Source organism: Symphalangus syndactylus, chromosome 19 (assembly GCF_028878055.3).
Source record: "Symphalangus syndactylus isolate Jambi chromosome 19, NHGRI_mSymSyn1-v2.1_pri, whole genome shotgun sequence".
In the NCBI taxonomy this organism is placed as follows: domain Eukaryota; kingdom Metazoa; phylum Chordata; class Mammalia; order Primates; family Hylobatidae; genus Symphalangus; species Symphalangus syndactylus.
This window is the reverse complement of record NC_072434.2, coordinates 14326425-14351291: the sequence shown is the minus strand read 5'-3', so window position 1 is coordinate 14351291 and position 24867 is coordinate 14326425. Positions and strand designations below refer to the sequence as shown.

Genomic DNA, 24867 nt, shown 5'->3' with positions numbered 1-24867 from the left:
TTTTGACTTCCGATAAAAGGGACAGATAGAGCTAGTGTTGCTCTCCTTTCCCTTTCTTCTGACGTGAATGTGGACTCCATGTCTGGAGCTATGATAGCCATTTTGATACCATGAAGTCACAAGGAAAAGGAAGGAAAGGCAAGAAGCAAAGAACATTGGAGCAAAAAGAATACACTCCTGCCACAGAGCTTTTTTGAGCTTGCAATTCCTTTTGTCTGCAATGCTCCCCCTCTCTACCTCCCATGGTTAATTCCTAGTCATTCTCGACATCTCAGCTTAATCCTCATCTGTGGGAGAGCCACCTTAACCTCCCTGACCCTGTCTGAACTTGTTAGAGGTTCATAGCATCATGTAAGCCTCCTTCACGGCATTTGCCAAGGTTGCGATTTCTCATGTGTTTGTGGTATGACTTGATTTTTTTTTTTGTCTTCCCGACTAGACTCCAAGCTACATGACAACTGAAACTATCACAATATCTCTAGTCCCTGATATTTAGATGCTAGATAAGCAATTCTATTTTCTTATTTTTTTCTTTTCCTTTTTTAAATGAAAAAGCTTAAATTATCTGGAAGTTAGAATGTCTTCAATATTTTAAGCCATCTTCCCGGAAAGCATTTTGCTCGACAGAATGTTTAATAAATAGTGAGTGAGTATGAGTTCAAAATGATTCTTCCTGGAAAATAACTAAAACCCAGATATTCTGTGTGGCCAATTAAATAGAAATTCTTATGACATAAGAGGACATTGAGCTGAGGCAGGCAGGAATAACTTCCTTTCTGAAAGCTGAGGGGCCTGCAAGCAGAATACCTAAAAGGAAGCCATTCCACGTGTCATCAGGTGAGCTGAGAGAATGCCACAGGCAGGACCAAGATTCTCAGCAGAAAGTCATTTTGAATGCTTCAATCACCAGGCTAATGGGTGAATGAAGCCCTGAAGACATACAGCATATAACATGGCTAAAAATCCCAGTGCTTAACATGGAGGATTTTGTTTAATCTTCACAAAAAGTAACATAATCATATGAGGTAGATATGCTTATCTCTATTTTACAGAAGAGCAGGCTCTGCTGATAAGACAAAGAGGCAGCTTTGGAACTGAGGCTTGTCTAACTCCTCAGTTAATATTCTTTCCTCTATACCGGTGGTTCTCAAACTTGACTGACATTGGGATCACTTGGGGAATTTTGGGTTCCATGCTAAAAAATTTGTGTTTAACTTTTTAAGAATTTAAAAAGATCCCTCCAGGTGATTCCACTGTGCAGCCAGGGTTGAGAACCACTGCACTCCAGCCTGGGCAACATAGCAAAATGTCACCTCAGAAAACAAAACAAAAAATACCCAGAGTACTACAACCATAGTGGGTTGAATAATGGCCCCTAAAAATATATGTACAAGTCCTAACTCCTAGAAATTGTAAATTTGACCTTATTGGGAAAAGAGTCTTTGTAGATATAATTAAGGATCTTAAGTTGAAACCATAGTGAATTTAGGATGAGCCCTTACTCCAATGACAAGTATTTTTGTAAAAGAAAAGCCAAGGGAGATTTGAGACGAAGAGACACAGAGGAGAAGGCCAGGTGGAGATGGAGGCAGATATTGACATTATGCTGTCATAAACCAAGCAACATCTGGAACCAACAGAAGCTGGAAGAGGCAAGCAAGGATGCCCCCTGATGTTTTCAGAGGAAACATGGCCTGCTGACACCTTGATCTCAGATTTCCAGCCTCTAGAACTGTGAGACAATACATTTCTGTTGTTTTAAGCCACTGTGTTTGTGGCAATCAGCTACCGAAAATCTGGGAGATTAATACAAAGCTCCACCTCCAGAGTTTCTGAGTCAGCAAGTATTGGATGGGACCTAAACTTTTGTATGCCTGACAAGTCCCCAGGTAATGCTGATCCTGCTGGTTCAGGGACCACAATTTGAGAACCACTGCTCCTTATCATGCAGTCTTTAACCAGCTGTTCAGCTTTCACAGCCTCTGCTTGTAACCTTTCTATTCAGGGATGTGAAAAATAACTAAAGCAAAAAGAAATCTGTAAGCCTTCTAGATTTCAATGATCATTGTTGCTGAATCACTGTGGTATCGATCTTTATGGAAGTGGAGATGATGCTCTCAGAAACTAGTGCGGTTCCTGAAAGTGGACCAGGAGTTCAACGTGGAATACTTTTGTTCTCCCTTTACAATATCACAGGAATTATATAAGCAATTGTGTAATGCACAAAACACCAGAAACCCCTCAGCTTCCTGCCAGCAGACCTATCTATGTGAGTTTCTGCCTGTTTTCTCTGCCTTTCTTTTGGTTGGTTGCAGATAATGAGGTGCCTCTTCACGTGCTCAGTGTTCTTACCTCCTGCTATGTTGGGCTTCCTATTGACTCACCTCCTCAGCGATGTTGCTCCACCAGTATCTAGTATCTAGTGTTCTGTGGCTCTTATCCATTTCCATTAACAAATACTCAAGATTTTAATGTCTTAAAATGAGTCTTTCTTCAGCCCTCCATCCTTCAGACACCCCCGTAATACTTCCTTTCCATCTTGCCTGTAAATTTAGTATTGAAATATGCTGCATTTCCTTTCTTCACCCTACTCAATTTTCTACCCCAGTAAGATGCACAGCACCTTTCTAGGCACTCTTTTTTCATGGCTTTGAGATCCGTCTTCCTTTTCCTACTCCTTACATCTGGTTGTTCCTCAGTTGTCTTCTCTGGGCCTTCCTCTACTCATGCAACTCTCTTCCCGAGTTATTCATCTACTTACAGGGTTTCATCTTTGCTGATGACTCTCTGATCTTTATTTGCAGCTTAGATCTTCTTCTCTTGAGCTCTAGTCTCTAATATCCAAAGTGTCTCCATGGACACTTTAAAGTCAATGTGTGCGTGCCCCAAATCCTCCTCCCTTTCCCTATCTCCCAATCTGTTCCTAGTCCTGTGTATTGCTTTCTCAGGGGTCCTCCTTGTACCTAGTTTCTCCAATAACATAATTTGCAGACGATAACACCAACAAATACTTATGGAGTGCCTCCCACCTGCCAGGCACTGTTCTATATGCAAGAAATAAGCAGTGAACAAAGAAGCTGTGATCCTGGCCCTGGTCTTGGATTCCTCTCTCGCCTTCTCCACCTCTTCCCATATCCAGGAAATCATCAAGGCTGGCCAGCTTTCCCCTTTGACATCATCTGAACCACCTACACTTTCAATCTCCGTCTAACCGACTGCCATCTCTTGCCTGGATGAATGTAAGTGCCTCTAAATACTAGATATTGGTGGAGCAATATCTCCGAGGCGGCAAGAGTTAATAGGATGTCTAACAGTTCTCCCTGCCCTGCCTGTCTCTCTTCTCCAATACATCCTCCACACTGAAGACACAATGGCCTTTGAAATTGTAACTATGATTACACCACCCTCTTGCTTAAAAGCTGGCGATGTTTTAACATCGCCTTTAGGCAACAGTCCATCATCCTTACAAGGGCTTATCAGGCCCATTGTGATATGGTACCAGCTTGTTATCTAGGCCTCAAATCTTGCTACAACTCCCCCTGCCCCTACCACATTTTTGTTCTAATCATACTGAAATGCCTTCAGTTCTTAAAACATACCACATTCTCTGTCATTTCAGGAAACTTTCGGGTGTGTTTGTCTCTAATTCTTCCCTTCCTGTATTCATCTTCTCCTCACCACATTCATCACCCACATTTTACCAGTCATCCTGCAGATCTCTGCTCACAAGTCATTTACTCAGGGAAGCCTTTCTTGATTCTTTAAGTCTGAGTCAGTCCCATTTCTTGGTACTACTGTGGTCTCCTGAGTAGCCTCAAAGGTGAAAAAGCTCCTTCCAGACCGCTTGGTAATTACCTGTTTATGCATCTCTATTCCCCATTAGCAGGCATTATGTCTACATTTTTTTTTTTTCTTTTTTGAGATAAAGTCTCACTCTGTCGCCAGGCTGGAGTGCAGTGGTGTGATCTCGGCTCACTGCAACCTCTGTCTCCTGGGTTCAAGCGATTCTCCTGCCTCAGCCCCCTGAGTAGCTGGGACTACAGGCATGTGCCACCACACCTAGCTAATTTTTGTACTTTTAGTAGAGATGGGATTTCACCACGTTGGCCAGGATGGTCTCGATCTCTTGACCTCATCATCTGCCTGTCTCAGCCAGGATGGTCTCGATCTCTTAACCTCAAGATCTGCCTGTCTTGGACTACCAAAGTGCTGGGATTACAGGCATGAGCCACCGTGCCTGGTGGATGTCTACTTTTTATTCCCCATACCTAGCACAGTGGGTGACACATAGTAAATACTCAGTAAATACTTGTTGCCCAGATCAGTGTTTCACAGCCTCAACACTACTGACATTCTGGGCTGGATAATCCTTGTTGTGGTGGCTGTCCTGTGCACTGTAGGATATTTAGCAGCATCCCTGTGTCCTCTACCCACTAGAAAGCAATAGCTCCCCATTTCGCAGTTGTGACAACCAAAAGTGTCCCTAGACACTGCCAAAGGTGTCCTGAGAAGCAAAATAACTCCTGGTAAGAACCGTTGGCCTAGATGGATAAGCTCACTGTTGGCAGATTATGAGCTTAGAAGTGAGGAGACAGTGGCATAGGCAAAATATGGACAGACTGGACTTATAGACTGGACACAGGCTCTGAGGGGGGATGATACTCCAAGGCCTGAGTTAGGGGCATACTAGGGAGTAAATAGTCACGCAAGTGAAACATGGCCTAGGGTGTGTGGACACAGCCGCACCAGGAAGTGAACACAGAGAGACAGAATAGCATTAATTGTACGCAGCTTTCAACTAGACACACTGGGCTTTAGTTTAAGCAGCTCCTGTTACCAAATGTATGACATTCGATGAATTATTTAACCTTTCTGAATTTTGGTTCTCACATGCATAGAATGAGGACAAGAATATTGCTGTATGGATTAAATAATATATCTACGAAATGTCGGCTCAGAGCATTATACATAATAAATACATGACAAATGTTTATTGTTATTACTATTATCATCATTGCTATTATTATTGTTATCAATATCAGGAAGTCCAGTAAAGTGGAGCGTTCTGACACAAGGGTCTGGTGTCTAGAAGTAGTTGACATGAGAAACAATTGGTAAGCAGATGGGAAATCAGTCAGAGAGAGATGCCCACCTGGGGTTGGGGAAGGATTCACTTGTAGGGAGAGCAGAAGCATGGAGCACAGCTTCTGCCATTGTAAAATCCTGGTACCTTTAGGCAGAGTGCAGACACACTGGAAAAGTCATTATAAATGGATCCTGATGCAAACTGGGGAATCCCAAGTATTCTATATTTACTTAAAAAAAAAGTAGTACTTACTCAACCAAAGGAAAATAATCCTAATAGGAAGCATAACAATGTTTATTAAAATAAATTTTACTAAAACACCAGGGGTTTGGTCTAGGTCTTGCTGCCGACTGCACAGATAGCCAGTCACCAAGACAACAATTACTACCAAGGAAGAAGGCTTTAATCGGATGCTGCAGCTGAGGAGATAGGAGATCAGTCTGAAATCCACCTCCCTGACTGACTAAAATTAGCGGTTTATATAGCAGGGAAGAAATGTAACTATGTATGGGAAAATAGGGACTATATAGGGGTAAGGAAGCAATTATGATGAAGGAGGGGCTTGGTCTCTCATTTTGTAGATGAGATAATCTTGTGGGTTTTAGTTCTTTGATACTTTTTGAGAGACCTGGGGGTCCATTCCTAAGGAAGAAACTCAGTTAAAACAAATGTAAGTTTCAAGCTTTAAGACCAGAAGGGTCAATTTCTATGTTTACCCAAAAAAACTATCTATGGGACTATTGTGTTGGTTTTAGGAAGAGTATCAGAAAAAATAAATAAAAAGGTAAATCTAAATAAATACTGAAAGAGTAAAACAACAATAATAATGTCTTTAGGAGATTAAAATATATATGCATTAAAATACCTAACAAATATAGCATAAAATTAAGGAGTAATAGGCTCAACTAAAGGTTCTCAGCTTCTAGAATTGTTTGGGATAAGGTAAAGGTATTAATTTATATCATACTCTAATAAGTCAAATATGCATGTTTTAAACTGAAGAGTAATCCCTAAATGAAGAGTGAAATAATATATTACTAACAGGCTAATAGAAGGATACAATGTAATAATACATGTAGTTTTTATTAATCCAATAAATAGTTTAAAAAGAGAAGAAACACACATGCACAAACATACATACACAGAGAGAGAGAGAGAGAGAGACAGAGATAAAATAGATTACATTTTTTATAAAAACAAACGTTATCAAAATTTATAAAATGCAGCCAAAGTCATCTTAAAGGGAAATTTGTTGCTTTAAATGCATATACTAGAACAGAAAATATTCTAAAAATTAATCTTCTAGGTACTTGAGTAATTTCTCAGGAAGTTACATAAAACTTTAGTAAACTGAAAGGAGATAGATGGAAATAATAAACATAAGACTAATAAAACAAACATATAATAAAGAAAATAAAAAAAACCAAAAGTGTTTTTGAGAAGACCAATAACATTTGTTTCCAATAAGAATTGATTAAAATTTTTACAAGGTACACATTATTAATAACAAGAAAGAGAAAGGGGATATCACTACCGATCCAATAGATGATATTAGGAACAATTACTTGATGTAAATATAGTGTAAATAAGATGAACAGATTTGTGGAAAAATAACAGGAAAGGCAACACAAAAAGACATAAAAAATCTGAAACATTCTATATTTATATGAGAAATTGTCTTAACAAGTGAATTCTTCCAAACATTAAAAGCTAAATTAATTAAACAAATAAAAAATTATTGATTAAGGTAAACATAAAAGAATTCGTAGAGAAAATTCTTCTTCAGCTTAATTTAAAGAAATTGACTTACATGGATTGAAGATGGAAAGTGGGATGTTATTCAAAGGAAAAGAAAACACGTATTAAGTGCACGTAGCTGGGAAATGGTGGGGGTTGGGAGAAATCACATACAGCAGTCCCCCTTACGTAAAGTTTCATTTTCTGCAGTTCCAGTTGCCCGCAGTTGCACTGTCTGAAAATATTAACTGGAAAATTCCAGAAATAAACAATTTATAAATTTTAAATTGCACACTGTGGTGAACTCTCATGCCTTCCTGCTCTATCCCATGCAAATCATTCCTTGATTCAGCATATTCATGCTGTATATACTACTTGCCCATTTAGTCACTAAGTAGCCCTCTAGGTTATGAGATCAAGAAACAAACAGCATACATATATAGGGTGCCATACTATTCTCGATTTCAGGCATCAACTGAGGGTCTTGGAACATATTTCCTGAGGATGAGGAGGGATGGCTGTATTTGGGGCATGGTGAGAGATGAATCTTACTGAAGGGGAGAAACCAGATTGCGGAACTCCCTGAAATAAATTAGTTAGAAATGTGGAAGGCTAATGGATAGAAGACTGAAAGCAGTAGAATGAAAACTATTGATCTGAACCAATAAGTAAGAGCAAATCTCTGAGATTCATAATATAAGAAGCAGTCAAATGAACGCAGTATGTAAAATAAATATTATTGGAAGCTTTATGTGGGAAAGATTTGTGAGCAAGGTGGAGCAAGGAGAGGCACTCAGAGATGGTTGCAGGCATCAAGGTATGAAGTGGAGAGATCCTGGTCTGGAGTGATATCTCCAGGAACTGCAAAGAAGGTTTGAATCTGTGGGTTTTTTCAAGGCATGAGAGACAAAGGAGCAAGCAACCAAGGAGGCAGAAAGGCAAAAGGGAAGAAGGAGAGTGAGTAGGAGCCCTGCCTCTGGGAATCAAGGTGGATCTCTATTAAACCTTGATGTAACAGACCACTTGTCCCAAGGTCACCTTGAATATTTTTATTTGATCCGCACAGTGCTGGTGGAGTGTCTCTCCCTCTGGACAATTCTCCCTGCTTCTCCTTTTCCTTATCCCATGGCTGCAATCCGAGCTAAAACAAAAAAGACATCTGTAGGGCATTCTGCTAAGTCTGCAGTGACCTTGTTATGGCTGATTCGCCTGACTAGGTTTGGGACAGATTTTCCAAAACGGAGCACAGTTTTGTGTATAATAAATGCATGCACAGATATCTTTATTACTCTGTGGATTGTTTTTTCTAATCCAATAAATATTACGCAAAGGTCAGGGTCAGAGTGAAATGGATTCTCCTCACCAGCAGACTGTAAACACTCACACAATGAAACTAGAAAAGGCAAAAGGAGCACTAATGGTGTTCATCCTTAATATCTGCATCTTTTTCGCTAATGCTCGCATTTTATAAAACTGAAGTTCAAGACAACTTTTTCAATTTACGAGCAATAAGGAGCAAATGGAGAAGATCATTCATGAAAATGAGAAAGTTTTCCAATTATCAGTAACATTCATCTTTAAACCCCCAAAAGCATGGTTTTCCAGAAATGTTGCAGTCAATGTGAAAATGTAACTATTGATTTTACTTTTATGGCAACATTGTAGGACAGAACTTTAGAAACTGAGCATCAAAAAAGGTTTTAGAGATTAGTTTCTTCAAGCCATTCATTTTTACAAATGATTCCTAGATGACTTCAGTGACTTGCCCAAGGTTGTGCAGGTTGGGATATTTATAAAAGTAATAGTACAGGTATTTCTGGTGGCCTCTGAGAGAGAGAGAGGGAGGGGGGAGAGAGAGAGAGAGAGAGAGAGAGAGAGAGAGAGAGAGATAGAGAGAAATTTCTAATTCTGTCTCTGGAGATTTTTTTCTTTTTTTTTTTGAGACGGAGTCTGGCTCTGTCCCCCAGGCTGGAGTGCAGTGGCGCAATCTCGGCTCACTGCAAGCTCCGCCTCCCGGGTTCACGCCATTCTCTTGCCTCAGCCTCCCGAGTAGCTGGGACTATAGGCGTCCGCCACACAACCGGCTAATTTTTTGTGTTTGTAGTAGAGATGGGGTTTCACCGCGTTATCCAGGATGGTCTCGATCTCCCGACCTCGTGATCCGCCCACCTTGGCCTCCCAAAGTGCTGGGATTACAGGTATGAGCCACCGCTCCCGGCCTCTGGAGATGTTTTTCACGTTACTATCAGCCCACAAACATGAGACTCTATTTTCTAGAATTGCTTTTTAGACCAAAAGAAAACCAAGAAGTTGTTTAAATTGTAGTGATTGTCTGAAAGACTCTCTTTCTCCTCTCCAGCCATTTGAGAAAAAGAGAAAATCTAAATCAAGACACAAACCAGAAAGAAGTGCAGCTGTCTTTTTTTTTTTTTTTCTGTCTCTCTTGAAATTTTTTTAAACCAAGTAACACCTCTGGATCTCAGATCCCTCGCCTGTAAAAATGAAACTGCAGGACTAATTTGGGGCTAAGGGCTCATCACCTATCCCAGACTTTGTAATGCCTTTTCTCTCTGGTTTCACCAGGAGGATAGAAATGCACTTTGCATAAAGCAGCCAATTTTCTGCCAACTTAGATGGCCTTTGGTGGCAGAAATAATGGTGAAGGGCAGTGGTCGAGGCCCGTGATTGCATAGGCAGGGCTTTCATGTCGACTTTATGTGGATCATGTGTTTTAGCCTGCAGTCCTGCAGTTCCTGGGTTGTCCTATGAGATTGCCTCAAGTCTCCTTCTCCCCACAGCTAACCAACAGAGTCTTGGGGGCAAACACCCCCACCCCAGGCTGTGAGATAAATCCAGCCTTAGCCTTCAATCTCTCACTCTGAGTTTGGCTGACCTTTTTCCTACATTACAAATGGGGGTTGCTTTGTCTCCAAAACCTGAACCCATCTATGTTCAAGTTTCTAAACTGACTCTCCACGCTCTTTCCCTGTGTCAATATCCTGGTCTAGTAACCAGCAGAATATACATCACACTTAGAATATTCGCGGCTTGTTCTTACTGTTCCCTTACCGACCATGCGCCTCCATCACCTCCCTCCACACCATCTTCATGGAGTGGAGTCATTCCCCTGCATATCAGTGACTTGGGGCCCAGCTATTGTTAAGACATTTTCCAGATGTCCCTCTTGTTTCTCTGGATCACCCAGCACTTCCTAGAATCTTCTCTGCCATGCTGTGTTTTCAAGTCACATACTGTATTTCAACTTCCATCTTTCTGGAAGCCCTCATTCTGGCTGCTGGCCTGAACAACTTACTACCTGGGCTGCCCATAATACATTCTCCAGGTACCACGCTCCTCCTGCCTCATGGTTTCTCCAATACCAGAGGAGAGTGAAGGATCTCCCTCTTCTGTGTTTTTTCCTTTTTGTTCATACATATTGGGAATTATGTGTGGATAAGACCAGATGTGTTACCTTTTTAGTATCTGGTGTTTAACCTAGTGTCTGCCATTTAGTGCATGCTCAATAAATACAAGTCAAATGAATGAAGTAATGTCCTAGCATTCATTATCTTGCCCAACCCACTGCAGTTAACACTTCAATGCCATTTTCTGTCTTAAGAGCTACATCTCCTTTCTGCTAGCACTTCTCCTTTATATCACTCGCTCAACAATAACCCAGGCATCTCTAGCAACCAAGGATACTCCACTCAAAGACTACATTTTTATCTTATTTTCCAAAACTTACTTATTTCTCCAGAAATGGTCAATCAGCCCTGTGGAAACCAACTGAGGTTCATTATCTTTCTAAAGAAAAGCAAAATAAATGCGTATGCAAGGCAGAATTAAAACTGAATAAACATATACATCTAAATGAATCATCCTTTTCTGCTTTAGACCTGGATAAATGACATTTATGTGGTGCGGGTATAGGGCAGTTATCTGTCACTGGAGACGTCTAAGGATGGCAATCAGTGTAAGTACAAGTTCTCAACAGCACATAGCACAAGAACAGCTGCAGAAATAATAAACACTAAAAACACTGCCTTCTTCACCCCCAAACCCATATTTATCAGAAGTGAAGTAGGTTGAAGGAGAAAAAATAATAATTGCCAATCAGGAGGCACTTTACATACATAATTTTATAATGTAAGTCAGAGCATGTGCCTCCTGACTGCCAGTGGCTTTTCTCATCACGCAGACTAAAGGCACAGACCTGAAGGTGGTCTCAAAGGCCATGCGGAGTCTGTAACGGCTTGTCTCCCGCACCTCATCTTCCATTACTTGCTCCCCCTGCTTGCTCCTCTCCAAACACACTGGTCTCTGCTGATTCTCGAATGTTCTGGTACACACCTGGCTCACGGCCTTCCTACTTGCTGTTCCCTCGGCCAAACATTCCTTGTATTCGTTTGTTAGAGTTGCCATAATAAAGTACCAAAAGCGGATGTGTAAGATCACAGAAATTTATTGCTTTATGATTCTGGAGGCCGGAAGTCTGAAGTCCAGTCTGAAGGGGCATCCTTCCTCTGAAGGCTCTAGGAGAGGATCCTTCCTCGCCTGTCCTGGCTCCTGGTATTTGCCAGCAATCCTTGGCGTTCCCTGGCTTGTAGTCACATCATTCCAGGCACACCGCAGGCATTCTTTGTGTCTTCACATCATCTTCCCTCTGCACCTGTTTCTGTGTCTAAATTTCTACTTTTTATAAGGTCACCAGCATATTCCATTAGGGCCCACCCTCATGACCATGTTAAACTCGATGACCTCTGTAAAGACCCTGTTTCCCAACAAGGTTACACTCGGAATTACTGGTCTTTGGAACTTTCACCTATCGTTTTGAGGAGACACAGTTCAACCCAAGCCACTCTTCTCCCAAATATCCCCACAACCTACTCTCTCACCTCTTTATTGATCACCTTTTCAGTGAAGCCTTCCACAACACCCCATCACTATTCCACCTCTCCCTGCACCGTCATTCTCTGCCCCTCTCCTATGTTTTATGTTTCTTCCCTGGCTCATACCACCATCTCACCTACTATTTATTCTCCTTAATAATCTTGTTTTTGTTTATCTCCCCGATAAATTATCAACTCCCCAAAGGCACTATTTCTGTTTGCTCAGTTCACTGCCATTTCTCCAGTGCCCAGAACAGTGCCTGATCCATGGTAGGCAATCAACAGATGTGCATTGAATACATAAACTTTAATCCTCAAGTCAGCCTTGAAGTTATCAAAATGGTTGTCATCCACATTTTGTAAATAAGGCAAGTGATGCCGGAAAAGATTAAGTATCTTGCTCAAGATAATATTGCTAATGAGTTTTGGAGCTGGGATTTGAACCAGGTCAAATCAACTCTAAAGTTTGTGCTCTATCCATTATGCTGTGCTGCCCAAGGCAGAAGGAGGGACTTCCTGCAGATGTGTGAGGAATTCTGCAGCTGCTTAAATTATTGCTTTTTTTTCCTCTGGATAAAACAGCACTTGAAAAACATCATCAAAATGTAAATCTTCAAGTCTAGGTAAGTAGTCTGGCTCAGCTAGCAATGTCGCTCAGACAACTGCGACATTAGAACACACTGTGTGTATCTCTAAATTTTTTTGTTTTAAATCCAATTAGGCAAACTACTCTTTGGCTCAGGTGATGGTTTTATTTCTCTGGGCAGATTAGAAAACCAAGAAGCATATGCAGTCTGAGTTCCCGGACAGCTGGGAGTTAGGTGTGTATTGCTGCTTTTAAATGGTAGGCACAAGGGCTTCCAAACCAGAGTGAAACTTGAATGGCAAATGAATAGATGCTGTGGTTATAACCCCCAAACCCTCACTTAACCAGCAAACACATGTACTACATTTCCACAGGCAAAGAAAGTTAAACAATGATCTCACTAAATCAAGCCCCAAACCTGTCAGTGAGGCAAAAGAAGTTGTTTCTATTTGAATTATCCAGATTGTCTGTCAGCATGGATCACATCCACTGGATAATTGCTGATCTTTTCTCTTTGCTCTGCTTGCATGGCCACAGTCCACAAGTCATTGTTCAGTGGAAATCACCCATTTGCTGACATGTTTCTGTCATGGCAATGATCCTGAAATAAGCCAGGGACATTAACCAGAGCTGATAGTCATGTGTGGCTGTGTCTACCATCATCAAAAGTGGGCCTAATCAATGGTGCAGAGACAGAAAGAGATGGTCAGGCTAGACACAAAACAGGTTTGCAATATATAGTTCCGTATCTGGATAATATTAATAAAAAGAAAATTATAAACAAAATTTAACCAGAAAACAAGGAAAGCGACCCAAGTCCTAGAATTCAATATTATTATCCAATAAAATCAGAAAAAGAACAAAATGGGATAAAAATTTCCAGTCTTTGGCTGTAGAGGTTGGAAGAACTATGGATCTGAGTGCTATAGATTAGCTGACTATGTTGATCAGATTTTTTGCATATTCTTTATGCAGGTCTGGTTAACTTGTCTGACAGTAAATTGTACATGGTAAGTGTCACAACATGGGAAAGAGTTGACTCTCCTGTATTCTAAACTAAACTTCCTAGAAAGGAAGTTCTTTGGTCTGTGCCGTACAGACCTTCTAGCCTAGAGAAGTCCCACGTACCTGGGAATGACTACAGATCTTGTCTTGCACAGCAGATGGAATCCAGGGAAGGGAAGGCAGGCTGCTGCTGGAGAGACATGGAACATTGTGTTAAGCCCGTGCTGACCTGTCACTGGTTCAACTAACAATAGGCCATTGCTTTTCTCCCTGACATACTCTTTTTTAACCCCCTCCACCCCCCAGGGAATCAGGCCTTGATATTAGTCATATTTCCCAATTCCGTGTGAAATTGGTCAGAGGCCAAAAATGACTTTTAGTGTGGCGGGTGTTAAATTTTGGTTTATAGCTCTCACTTTGCACCTCTCTAGCTTGGGTAGGCCTTAGAGATTACTGTACACTTTAGTACAGTTTCATCATTCCCATATATTGCAGTTCCAGGGAATATTGCTTTCTTAAGCCTACAAACTTTTATTACTCTATCCAAAGACGAGGATAAAGTTTCAAAATTTATTGCCCAACCTGCTTCTGTGAAATACATCCACATCCGCAAGCACGCAGCTGAATGCACCAAATTGCACGGACATGCACGAATCTGTCAATCACCACCTGTGAATATACAAGCAATTGAGGTGTTGTGAAGATGCAGATGGTTACACGTGGATGCATATTACAACCTCCTTTTAACAGAGAAAACACTTTCAAGACAACAAGTGCTGTGTTACAAACAAAACATTTGGACTAGCGTTTCTACTTACAAAGGAGTCCCCTACCATTGCCCTTAATGGGTAGAAATGTTTTAAAACTCTTTCAGCCTACTCTTAAGATGTGGAAAGCACTGTTAAGACAAGACCAAATAAAATGTTACAGTTCCAAAACTTATAGCAATTCTTTCTGTTTCTTAGTTATATGGAATGGTTTAGAAAAAAAATATTATTCATGAAAATGTTTCGTTTAGAAAACACCTGTGTTGGATTTAGAACAGCCGTATCTTGTCAACAAACAGATCTTCCAGTGACTCACTTTGTGGTTGCAAATACGATCCTCAAATGTAGAAAATTTTTATAGAAAAATTTAAATTCTACTGAGAATATTAAACAGAGGACTCATTAGATGAAAAACACCATGAAATACTAGCTACCACAAAATCTAATGTTCCAGAAAACAGGAGATAGGGAACTTCAAAACGATTTTAATATCGTTTTAAGTAAACACCTATTGGGTAAGGGCAACAGTTCTGTATCACTCCCCTATTTAGAAAAAACTTGATCCTTTACAAAGTACAAGCAGTGATTCGAAGGGTTGGGACTTACTCCACAGAGCAGGTGACCATGATGGTGGCTCTTGTGGATTTTTCACTTTTATTAACCCCTTGAGAAGTAATGAATCTGGCTACATCTAAATAGAGGTTTGGCCTGTGCCCTTGGTTTATGGGGAGATAACCTTGAAACCCTTGGAATTTTGCAAGCTTTAAAAATATATATAAAATATAAGTGTTTTTCATGGTGGGCCACTGAGACCACACCTAAGAGTTGATTTAACAAGATGACTTAGGGTGAGGCTGGCCACACCTGATAGTCTTTGAGAGAGCGGGTAGGACATTGGCAATGCCAGAAAGGCTGACTGTATGATTCGAGGGTGGAGGCTTTTGGTAAGGAAGTATCAGTAGACCTGGAGACTAAGTTCAACCCACGTCATGAGACCTCAATAAACACTATGGATTCAAAGCTTGTGTGAGCTTCATGGGTGAGCAATACTCTGTGCATATTGTCACACATCAATGCCCAGTGGGCCAGTGTATCTTGAAGATGATGGAGGCCAGTGTATCTTGAAGTGACTCTTTCTAGTGGATTATTTAGCTTGAGGGTAGTTTGGGACAACTCCTGAACTTGCAGGGTCGGAAATCTTGGGCAGACTTGTCAGTCTGGAGGACTGGGCCCTTCACCTCAAAGCATGGCTCATTCCCAGGTACCCCTACCTTTGTGGATGTCTAGAACTGAGCCAGACTAACAAAACCTATTCATGAAATGTTAATTTGAGGACTGGGGAGGAAGGTCATGTCTCAGACTCATAGTGGAGATGACCCCTGCAAGTGAGGTTCCCATGCCTATATGAACCTGGTAGGAGTAGAGCTAGAAAGAAAAAATATAGTTGGCTTTTCATATCCATGGAAATCAGTTCTAGGACCTCCAGTGGACACCCAAATTTGCAGATGCTCAAGTCCCTTATATAAAATGGTCTAGTAGGCCATGCATGGTGGCTCATGCTTATAATCTCAGCACTTTGGGAGGCCAACGTGGGTGAATCACCTGAGACCAGGAGTTTGAGACCAGCCTGGGCTACACAGTGAAACCTCGTCTCTACAAAAAGATACAGAAATTAGCCAGGTGTGGTGGTGTGTGCCTGTGGTCCCAGCTACTCGGGAGGCTTAGGTGGGAGTATCGCCTGAGCCTCAGAGGTCAAGGCTGCAGTAAGCAAAGACTGTACCACTGCATGCCAGCCTGGGTAACAAAGCAAGACCCTGTCTCAAGTAAGTAGGTAAGTAAGTAATAAAATAAAATAAAATAAAAGTAAAGAAAAGTGGTATACTACATACTCTTTACTGTTTTTTTCCTACCCAAGGCCCAGGGAACATGGAAGGACTAGCCAAACCTTGGTTACATGGGAAAAGGATGAGGAAGGAGACTAGCATAGGAAGACAAAGGAAAAGCCAGAAAGGAAATATAAAGAAGAGACAGAAAGATGTTGCAAGTCACTGCATTGAGGGATTCTTGTATTGCCAAATCCACCATGAAGCTAGAGAGATTTCAGCTAGAGAGATTTTAGCTGAGAGATTTCAGCTAGAGCAATTTCACATTTGGACATCCACTCATTACATTACAGATGTTTTATTTTTAATAATATTTTTACTGAAACATTTCAGAGAATCGTATTGATGGAAGTACTATTATACTTCTAAGTGTTGGGGGAAGGAGCAGAAATTACACATTTTTTGGCAGATATGGAAATTGAAGTCTAGGGAAATTAAATCGCCTGTGGTCATATTCTCCTTTGCAGACAAGTATTTTAGAGAATAAAGTCTCAGAAGAAATTCCTCATTACTGACAACAACAACAACAATTCCAAGAAGAAACTAGAAAATGGGAAATGAAATGATGTAGAGAAACCAATGAGGAACAACGGTGTTTTTTAAAATTAAAAACTGAAATATACACCTGCTAAAAAGGGGAAATTAAACAAACACTGTGTGATGGAGGGTAATAAAAGAAAATATTTCACCAAGAAAAAATTTCAGGATTATATCAAAGTGTTCCTTTGAAATTGATAAAAATCCTTTTCTTCATTTCTTCTCTCTCCCTCGGAAACTTTATCCTTTCATTGGAAGTCAGCCATGTGCAGGAATTATTGATAGCTGCAATATTTCATCTTGTCTTTTTAAATAAGTCACTGCAATGCATGCACAGCCTGTGAACTGTGCTGAGGTTTCTAAGAAATGTTCTCTATTACTTGGTACAGCTGTTCCATGGTTCACCCCAGTTGCATTAGTGATATTAGGAGAGGTGGGTTGAGCTGTTAAAGGATTAGCTTGGTTTGCTGGTCACTGATGATGAAGGGAAAAGCTGAGGAAATATTTTTAGCCAAAATTTTAGCCCATGTACTTTGTTATTTGTTTGGATGGCAACCCATGAGTGAGATAGCATTGTAATGATTACTGGACAAATGAAGGCTTGAAAGAGTTACTGAAAGTCGTACTCGTATCAAATGGCAGAGTTGAAACTCAAACATGCTGCCACTATCCACTGTTTGCTAGAACTCTCAAGTCCCTGTATCTGCAATTGAGGAAAGAATAGTATTACACAATCTTGTACTGCCCACTGCCAGCGCTGAGCACAGTAGATACTACTGCCTTTCATTTTACTGTGGGACAAAATCTCCTGGTCTATGCCAAGGACATCAGTGCAAAAACTAGATGCATAGGAAAAGTAGGTCACAGAAAGTTAAGCATGTCAAGTGTCCCTGCCCTCCTTATCATCCTCTGAACCAACCCTCTCCATTCCTCCACTGAAGCCCCTCTCTGCTCTTCCTTTTTCTGTATCCGGATGGCTCTCCTCCTGCCTGGCTTCATTTCCAAATCTTTCCCCTAAAGCCCAACTGAAATCCCACTTTTCCATGAAATTCTTCCTGAATCATTCAATCTTTATCTTTTCCCTTTTTCTCTGAACCCCTGTCAAGTAAAATATAGCCATTGTGCAGTGGAAATTGCATCAGGCTGGGAATCAGAAGTCTCTGGTTCTAGTCCTTCTGTAACGACAAGCTCAGGCTCCTTAAGCAAGTCATGTAACTTCTTCAGGTCTGTTTCTGCTGCTTCAAAATGGGGTGGGGAATATCAGAATAAATGTTCTTTAAGGGCCGTAATCAAAATGAATAATATGCAATTTTTTCACATAGTTAGGTACACATGGTTAGATACATGGTTAGAACATTTATCAGGACTACTTCATTAGTAAGTTTTGTTTCTACAGTAAAATTTATAAGCCATATTATAAATTTCCTTTATAACCCCACAAGGCCTGGTTCATTGATAAATTTGGTTATACTGGCTGGGCGCAGTGGCTCACGCCTGTAATCCTAGCACTTTGGGAGGCTGAGGCGGATGGATCACCTGAGGTCAGGAGTTCGAGACCAGCATAACCAACATGGAGAAACCCTCTCTCTACTAAAAATACAAAATTAGCCAGGCGTGGTGGCACATGCCTGTAATCCCAGCTACTTGGGAGGCTGAGGCAGGAGAATCGCTTGAATCCGGGAGGTGGAGGTTGCAGTGAGCTGAGATTGCACAATTGCACACCATCCTGGGCAACAAGAGTGAAACTCAGTGTCAAAAAGAAAAAAAAATGGGTTGTACTTTGATTGATTGGAAAATCACTTTGTGGGCCAGGCACAGTGGCTCACGCCTGTAATCCCAGCACTTTGGGAGGCCGGGGCGGGCGGATCACGAGGTCAAGAGATCAAAACCGTCCTGGCCAATGTGATGAAACCTCCGTCTCCACTAAAAATACAAAAATAGCCAGGCATGGTGGCGCGCGTCTGTAGTCCCAGCTACTCGGTAGGCTGAGGCAGAAGAATCGCTTAAACCTGGGAGGCGGACGTTGCAGTGAGCCGACATTGTGCCACTGCACTCCAGCCTGGGACAGAGCGAGACTCCGTCTCAAAAAAAAAAAAAAAAAAGAAAGAAAAATCACTTTGTTGACACATACATTCAGTCTTTTGAGGGGGTCTGTGAATGGAATTCAACATGACCATGAACTTGTAAATGTATTTTCTTCTATGTACGGACAGTATATGTATTTATAATGATTATAGCTAACACTGACTGAGCACATGTTCACTACCAGTTTCTGTTCAAAGTGCATTTTAGTATTTATTCATTTATTTTCTACAACACTAATCTGAGATACGAGCACTGTTATCTCTGTTTTTATTAATGAGGAAACAGTAACATATAGGACTTGAGTATGTTGCTGAGTATCGCAAAACTAGTAAGTGTCAGACTCCGAATTTGAATAGGCATCTGATTCCAGAACCTGTACTTTCCTTCACTGCTTACACTTACATTGTGTTGTGTGCAAAGGAGCACCATGCCCACAGGAAGAAGGACATGTGATGTTAGCAAATAGTTTGTTTTCCTAATCTGTGGAGGCAGAAAGAGAAGTGGGGTTTAAATAAATGATTTCCAGGCTACTCTTGAATTTTAGGAATATCTCAGTCTAAGCTGGCAATGGCAGCATCTCTGTTACTGGATAAATTTGTTTTAACTTCATGCAGACTTCCGTTATCAATTAATCCAGGTGTAAAAAGTAGAAGAAAAAATGGCAGTAGTATGGCCATATTTTCTATAAAATACATTTACATATATCTGCATGTGTGTGTGTGCGCGCATGCATTCAGATATATAAAATGGAAAGAAATACAAAATATAAACAGTGGCTACATCTGGGGGGGGTGGGATTATGATGTGGAACATTTTCTCTCGTTATAATTTTCTCTAATTTTCAAATTTTCTAAATGTTATTGCATTTTCAAATAAGCCTCATTTTGAATCATATAAAAACTACAGTCCCATTAAGCCTGAGTTTAGTTTTAGCAACTCACATATGGCAGGTTGTTACTTTGGCTCCTTAAAAGTCATTTCCAATCTCTCTCCGATTTGAATGTGCTCAGAAAAGTAAATCATCTTCTATGCCTAAATCACGTCTTAATCCTCTTAGAACTGGGGACATCAGGGCTCTGGGAAGGGTCTTGTAGTTTCTAGAGTTTGAAGAAGCAGACAAGGCAGGGAAAGGGACTGTAGCCTGGTTGTATGTACATTTAAAATGCAAGACACATATTTCACCCAGGGTTTCCCTCCCCTGCCTCGTGACAGTTTTGCATAAAGGGATATTGAGAATTTAGAAGAAACACTATTGGCATTTGAAGACCAATTAGTCTTGTGGATCTCCACCCCAAGTTGTACAACACAAAGGTCCTCTCACTCAACAATCTTTTCTCCCTGAGAAGAGAACCTGGGGTCACAGCTTGAATTCAGGGCTCTCCTCTCAGCAAAGGTGTCCTTTGCTAATAAGCTTGAATGCCTGAAACTGCAGCTCTCCAGTTAATAATGGTTACTTAAAAATATCTGATTCTTTAAGGCTAGCACAACTGAAAAAGCCATTCATTATAATAAATACACTATCCCTACACAACTGCTATAGTTTTAATGTCCCCTCCAAAATTCATGTTGAAATTTAATTGCCATTGTAACATATTACAAGGTGGGAGCTTTAAGAGGTGATTAGGTCATGAGGGAATTGGTACCATTATAAAGGAGTGAGTTTGTCCCCTTCTTCCTCTCTTGCTCTTCTGCCTTCCACTATGGTCTGACACAGCAAGAAGGCCCTTGCCAAATGCCAACCCCTTGATCTTGGACTTCCCATCCTTCACAACTGTGAGGAAAGAAACTTCTGGTTTTTTTTTTTTTTTGGCTTTTTATAAATTACCCAGTCTCAGGTATTCTGTTATAATGGCACAAAACAGACTAAGACACCAACTTATTCACATTTGTGATGAGTATAGGTCAACAGATTTCAGTTATGCTTCTCTCATTCATTATTTCATTTCCATATTTACTAAGCATTATTGATCGTTTACTATGTGTCCTACCCTGAGCCAGGCATTTAACACACAACAAAAAACAATGCACTCAGCCTGATTCATGAGTTGAGAGTCTAATGAGGGCTACAGTTAAGTACACAGGCAATTACAGGACAACAGACAATTACAGTGCTGGATTTGTGAAGCAATTTCTCAGATAGATACCAAAATATTTCAAGGTGTACAAGACTTTGCATGAAAGTACTTGCATAGAAGTACAAATTAGTTTGCTTAAATGAGGGCTGACTAGTGTTGAGACCAGTATATTGATCTTCTAAAATGAAGTGCTTTTCTGTTTAAAAGAGGTCAAATGTGCCACCTATCTAAGCTCAGTAAGCTCAGGCATCAGGGGCACCTTCTAAATAATAGCAACTTTATTTGCAAAGCATCTTTTATCTTGTTAGTCTATAACATGCTTTATAAACTCAATAAATGACTATAATATATTTTTATAAACATTGGTTAAAACACTGACATTTTAATATATTTCATGTCATAAAGTATATTAGTTTTCTAAAAAAGCCCTCCAACAGTAATTTTGTTAGTACTTACATTAAAAGATGCCACTTGTACTTCATAAAACATATCAACCTGCTGACAGAGGATAGCAATTTTTTTCTCCTGATAGGAACATAGTTTCCTAACAAACTACTGGGTCTGCTTTATGCTTCTCTCCTCATTTTCCCTGACCTAATTTTATAGAGGTAAAAACTGAAGGGATGATGAGAACAGAAGATACACACACAATCACCTTTCTGGTTGATAATCCTGCTGCGATCTTAGTGTAATGTTAATGGGCCAAAACGTGTGTGTTGTTAATTTAGTGACTTGCGAGAAAGCATCTGGAGTTTAATGTGGCAACGTCGACTATGCAAAAAAAATGTAATCATAATGCCAGCAAGGCTCAGTGCTCTGGATGAAGCCCAACTTGTTAGTCAGCGCCACGAGGGCATTTAAACCCAAGCTGGGGACAGGGCAGTTCACAGGAAATGCCACAACATGTTCCCCGACGCCTCAGATCGTCCACCATTTGGTTATAATAGAAAAACAATTTGAGGGAGAGTTTTGCATAAACAGATGGAAAAGGAGCACATTCTGGGAAAAGGGAAGAGAATAAGGAAATGCTTTGTTCTTGCTTTTGTTTTGCTTTGTTTCATGTCACTTTACATGTCCTTCATCTCATAAGTCACTAAGATATATCAGTAAGTACTTTTTGTAGAATATATACTCAGTTTCCACAATGACATCACATTTAGAGATATCTCTAGACATTTGATAATATTGAGTCCTCTGTGGAGGAACAATAGTGGATGCTTGTTTCCTGAAAAGCAAGTTGGATGAGGAGAAGAAAGAAAAAAAAAAACATGAGTGTTTGGAGCTGTATTTCATTCTCTTCAGAAGGCAAAGAAGCTGGTAGCAAGTGTTTTGATCATTTGCTTATTTAAGCTATGTCTGTGATATTTTGACATCATCATTTTTCATTGCAGATAAGTAATCGGATGTCTGAAGTGTGTATGTATTAATGTTAGAATTCTCTGGAGCTAATACCTGAGCATTCTGATAATGTATATCATCAAAAGGATTTACTCAGCCTAAATTTTATTGCAGTCACATAGGGAACAACTTCACAAACCACTCTTCTGGGGTGGTTTGTATGAAGAAAGTGGAAAGGGTCCCTTAACATTGGGGTTTATATTCACATGTGATTGGGCCCAACATTCTATTCAGCACAGATGTATCATTCCAAGTCCTGCTTCCATCTCCAAGTTTATTTAGTGACCTTAGGCAAGTCACTCTCTCCCTTTGCATGACTTTTTTTCTGTTTGTAAATAGGGGACAAATAGTATCCACCCTATATGTTTTTTGCAAGATTAAAAGTAGCACCAAAGGAAAAAAACAGTATGCAAATGTATTGTGGAAAGCATAAGTAGTCATGTACATTTAATAGTTTATTGTTATACTAAAATAATTTTAGTATACCAGCTGCTTGTCCTAAGGGTTTCTCAGGGGTACAAAAGCTTTATAGAGCAGCTGCTTTCAATGATTTAGACTTTCTATATGGAAAATTAGACATCCCTGGAAGGGACTGGGAGAAGTATATAAATACATATATGGGCAGAGTTACCAGCAGCCAGAACGGATTTCATGACAGTTCATTCTCTCCCTGTAAACTCCAGGAAGGTATGGGAAGAAAATTGATTTTAATGTGAGTGTCTCCCTTTTAACCTTACTGGACACATGATGACATTATTTCATCATATGTAATAATATGTCTGTGTGCAGGTGATGGTTTCTAGGCTATTTTAAGTATCTCTGCTTACATACATAGTTAGACATCCTTTCATTTGTCAGAATCTTATTGCAACAAAAATTGACCTCCAGTCACATGTTCATTCTCATGATCCCATACAGACCATGTGTAATTGAAATATAGAAGAGATAGTGAATAAAAATAAGCATCAAAGGTGTTATCGTTATTCTTCTCTTCTATTCCCTATCCACTCCTCTTTTCCTCCAATAACGAAAAAGTATGAGAAATAGAAGACATCGAAAGTAGAAGAGAGATTGTCAAATTGTTGTTTATTATCTCAGAAGTTATTATAGAAGGAACACCCGGCTCTCTGTATAAGAGTCAGCATTTCCTCCTACCTGTTGACATCCTTCCTCAAGCCCTCACTACACAAAGAGGAAGCACTTTCTCTCTAGGAAGAAGTGATGGGTCATGGCAAGTTGACAGATAATTACAGGAGAAACAGAGGGCACAATTACCAGTGTTTGATATGGTTGATATAAAGTGAAAAATTGAGACTTAACTGAACGACTTTCACAAAACAAAATGGAATTCCCAAATACTCTGGAGGGGTGTAGCAGAGAGGGCTCTACATTAACCCCAACCCACTTGTATTTTCTCTTAGGCCACCTGCTAAACTACGTTCTCCATTCTCCTTTCAGTGACATGAGCTGTTCCCGCAAAGAAGTAGTTAAGAAGTGGGAGCATGCTTTCCCCCTATTCTCTGCCCCTCATCAACCAACTGAACAGAAAAGACTTCAAGGAGATAGAAGAGACAGGGTCGATATATGGTAGGATATTAAACAGGAATTTATATGAGTAAGAATATAGCTTACATTAATAGATACAAAGAGAAAGACATTGTCTTTCTAAGCTGAATTTATAGAGCAATTCCATCGACCAGTGAAATCACTGACTTAAAGCTGTGACCTAATGACCCTCTAGAGTCGACATTAGTAGTCTTCCAAGCATGGTCTCCAAGTGAGCAGCATCAACATTACCTGGGAACATGTTGGAAATGCAATTTTGGGCCCAGTATGGTGGCTCATGCCTGTAATCCCAGCACTTTGGGAGGCCGAGGTGGGAAGATCACGAGGTCAGGAGATCGAGACCATCCTGGATAATGCAGTGAAACCCCATCTCTACTAAAAATACAAAAAATTAGCTGGGCGTGGTGGCGGGCACCTGTAGTCCCAGCTACTCTGGAGGCTGAGGCAGGAGAATGGCATGAATCCAGGAGGCGGAGCTTGCAGTGAGCCGAGATCGTGCCACTGCACTCCAGCCTGGGTGACAGAGCACAAGACTCTGTTTCAAAAAAAAAAAAGAAATTTCTTGGATCCCACTCCAGACCTACTGAATCAGAACCTCTGAGGGTGGGGTCCAGCAATTTTAATAAGCCTGTCTGGTGGTTCTGAGGCATGCTAAAGTTTGAGGAACATTGTTCTAGAGACTTTCGCACCAGGACAGACCTTAAAACACGTTTGCATTTGGCCCAATGCTTCAAACTTTGACATTTTGATATATTCTTCAGGCATATATGTAAATATTGGAAGAATACACTGGAACAAAGGCATTTCTGACACTTTGCTTCAAGACAGAATCAACTTGGGAAGAAACAAGACTTGCATCAGGTTAATGAGCATTAGGTTTGCTTAGTGCCTTGAATGATCCCAAGCCTGTACATTGCCTGTTTTTGATCATTAGGGCAGGTAGAGGATTTGTGTGGGGTGGGAAGAGATAGAATAGTCTCAACATTAAATAGAAAGTAGTTTTCTGTTGTTTTTCTAGTGCATATTTAAAGGAGCTGAGACCCCACAGAACCTCAAAGCTTGGAAAGTTTTGCATACTTTTCCAGCAGTTACTGAGTGCTCAGAAGAAGTGGATATAGCGCTGTGTTAGATGGTCCTTTTAGCAAGAGAGCCTAGGAAGGCACACAGTCAGCCTCTTCTTTAACCAACAGCTGCCCTTTTGTTCTCAAGCCAAAAGAACTGTAAGGGACAAATACTATGCAGCCCCTGCTTTA

General features: G+C 40.5%; 1 long non-coding RNA gene across 1 annotated transcript in view; it reads right to left on the bottom strand.

The window, feature by feature from the left end:
- LOC129458502 (uncharacterized) overlaps positions 1-24867 on the bottom strand; it is a 755613-nt gene that overhangs the window by 138735 nt on the left and 592011 nt on the right. Inside the window, exons 4-5 of the long non-coding RNA XR_010114565.1 lie at positions 13886-13972; positions 13427-13493 (exon numbers count right to left, since the gene is read on the bottom strand). This is a non-coding gene — a long non-coding RNA (uncharacterized lncRNA). The remainder of the gene's footprint in view (positions 1-13426; positions 13494-13885; positions 13973-24867) is intronic.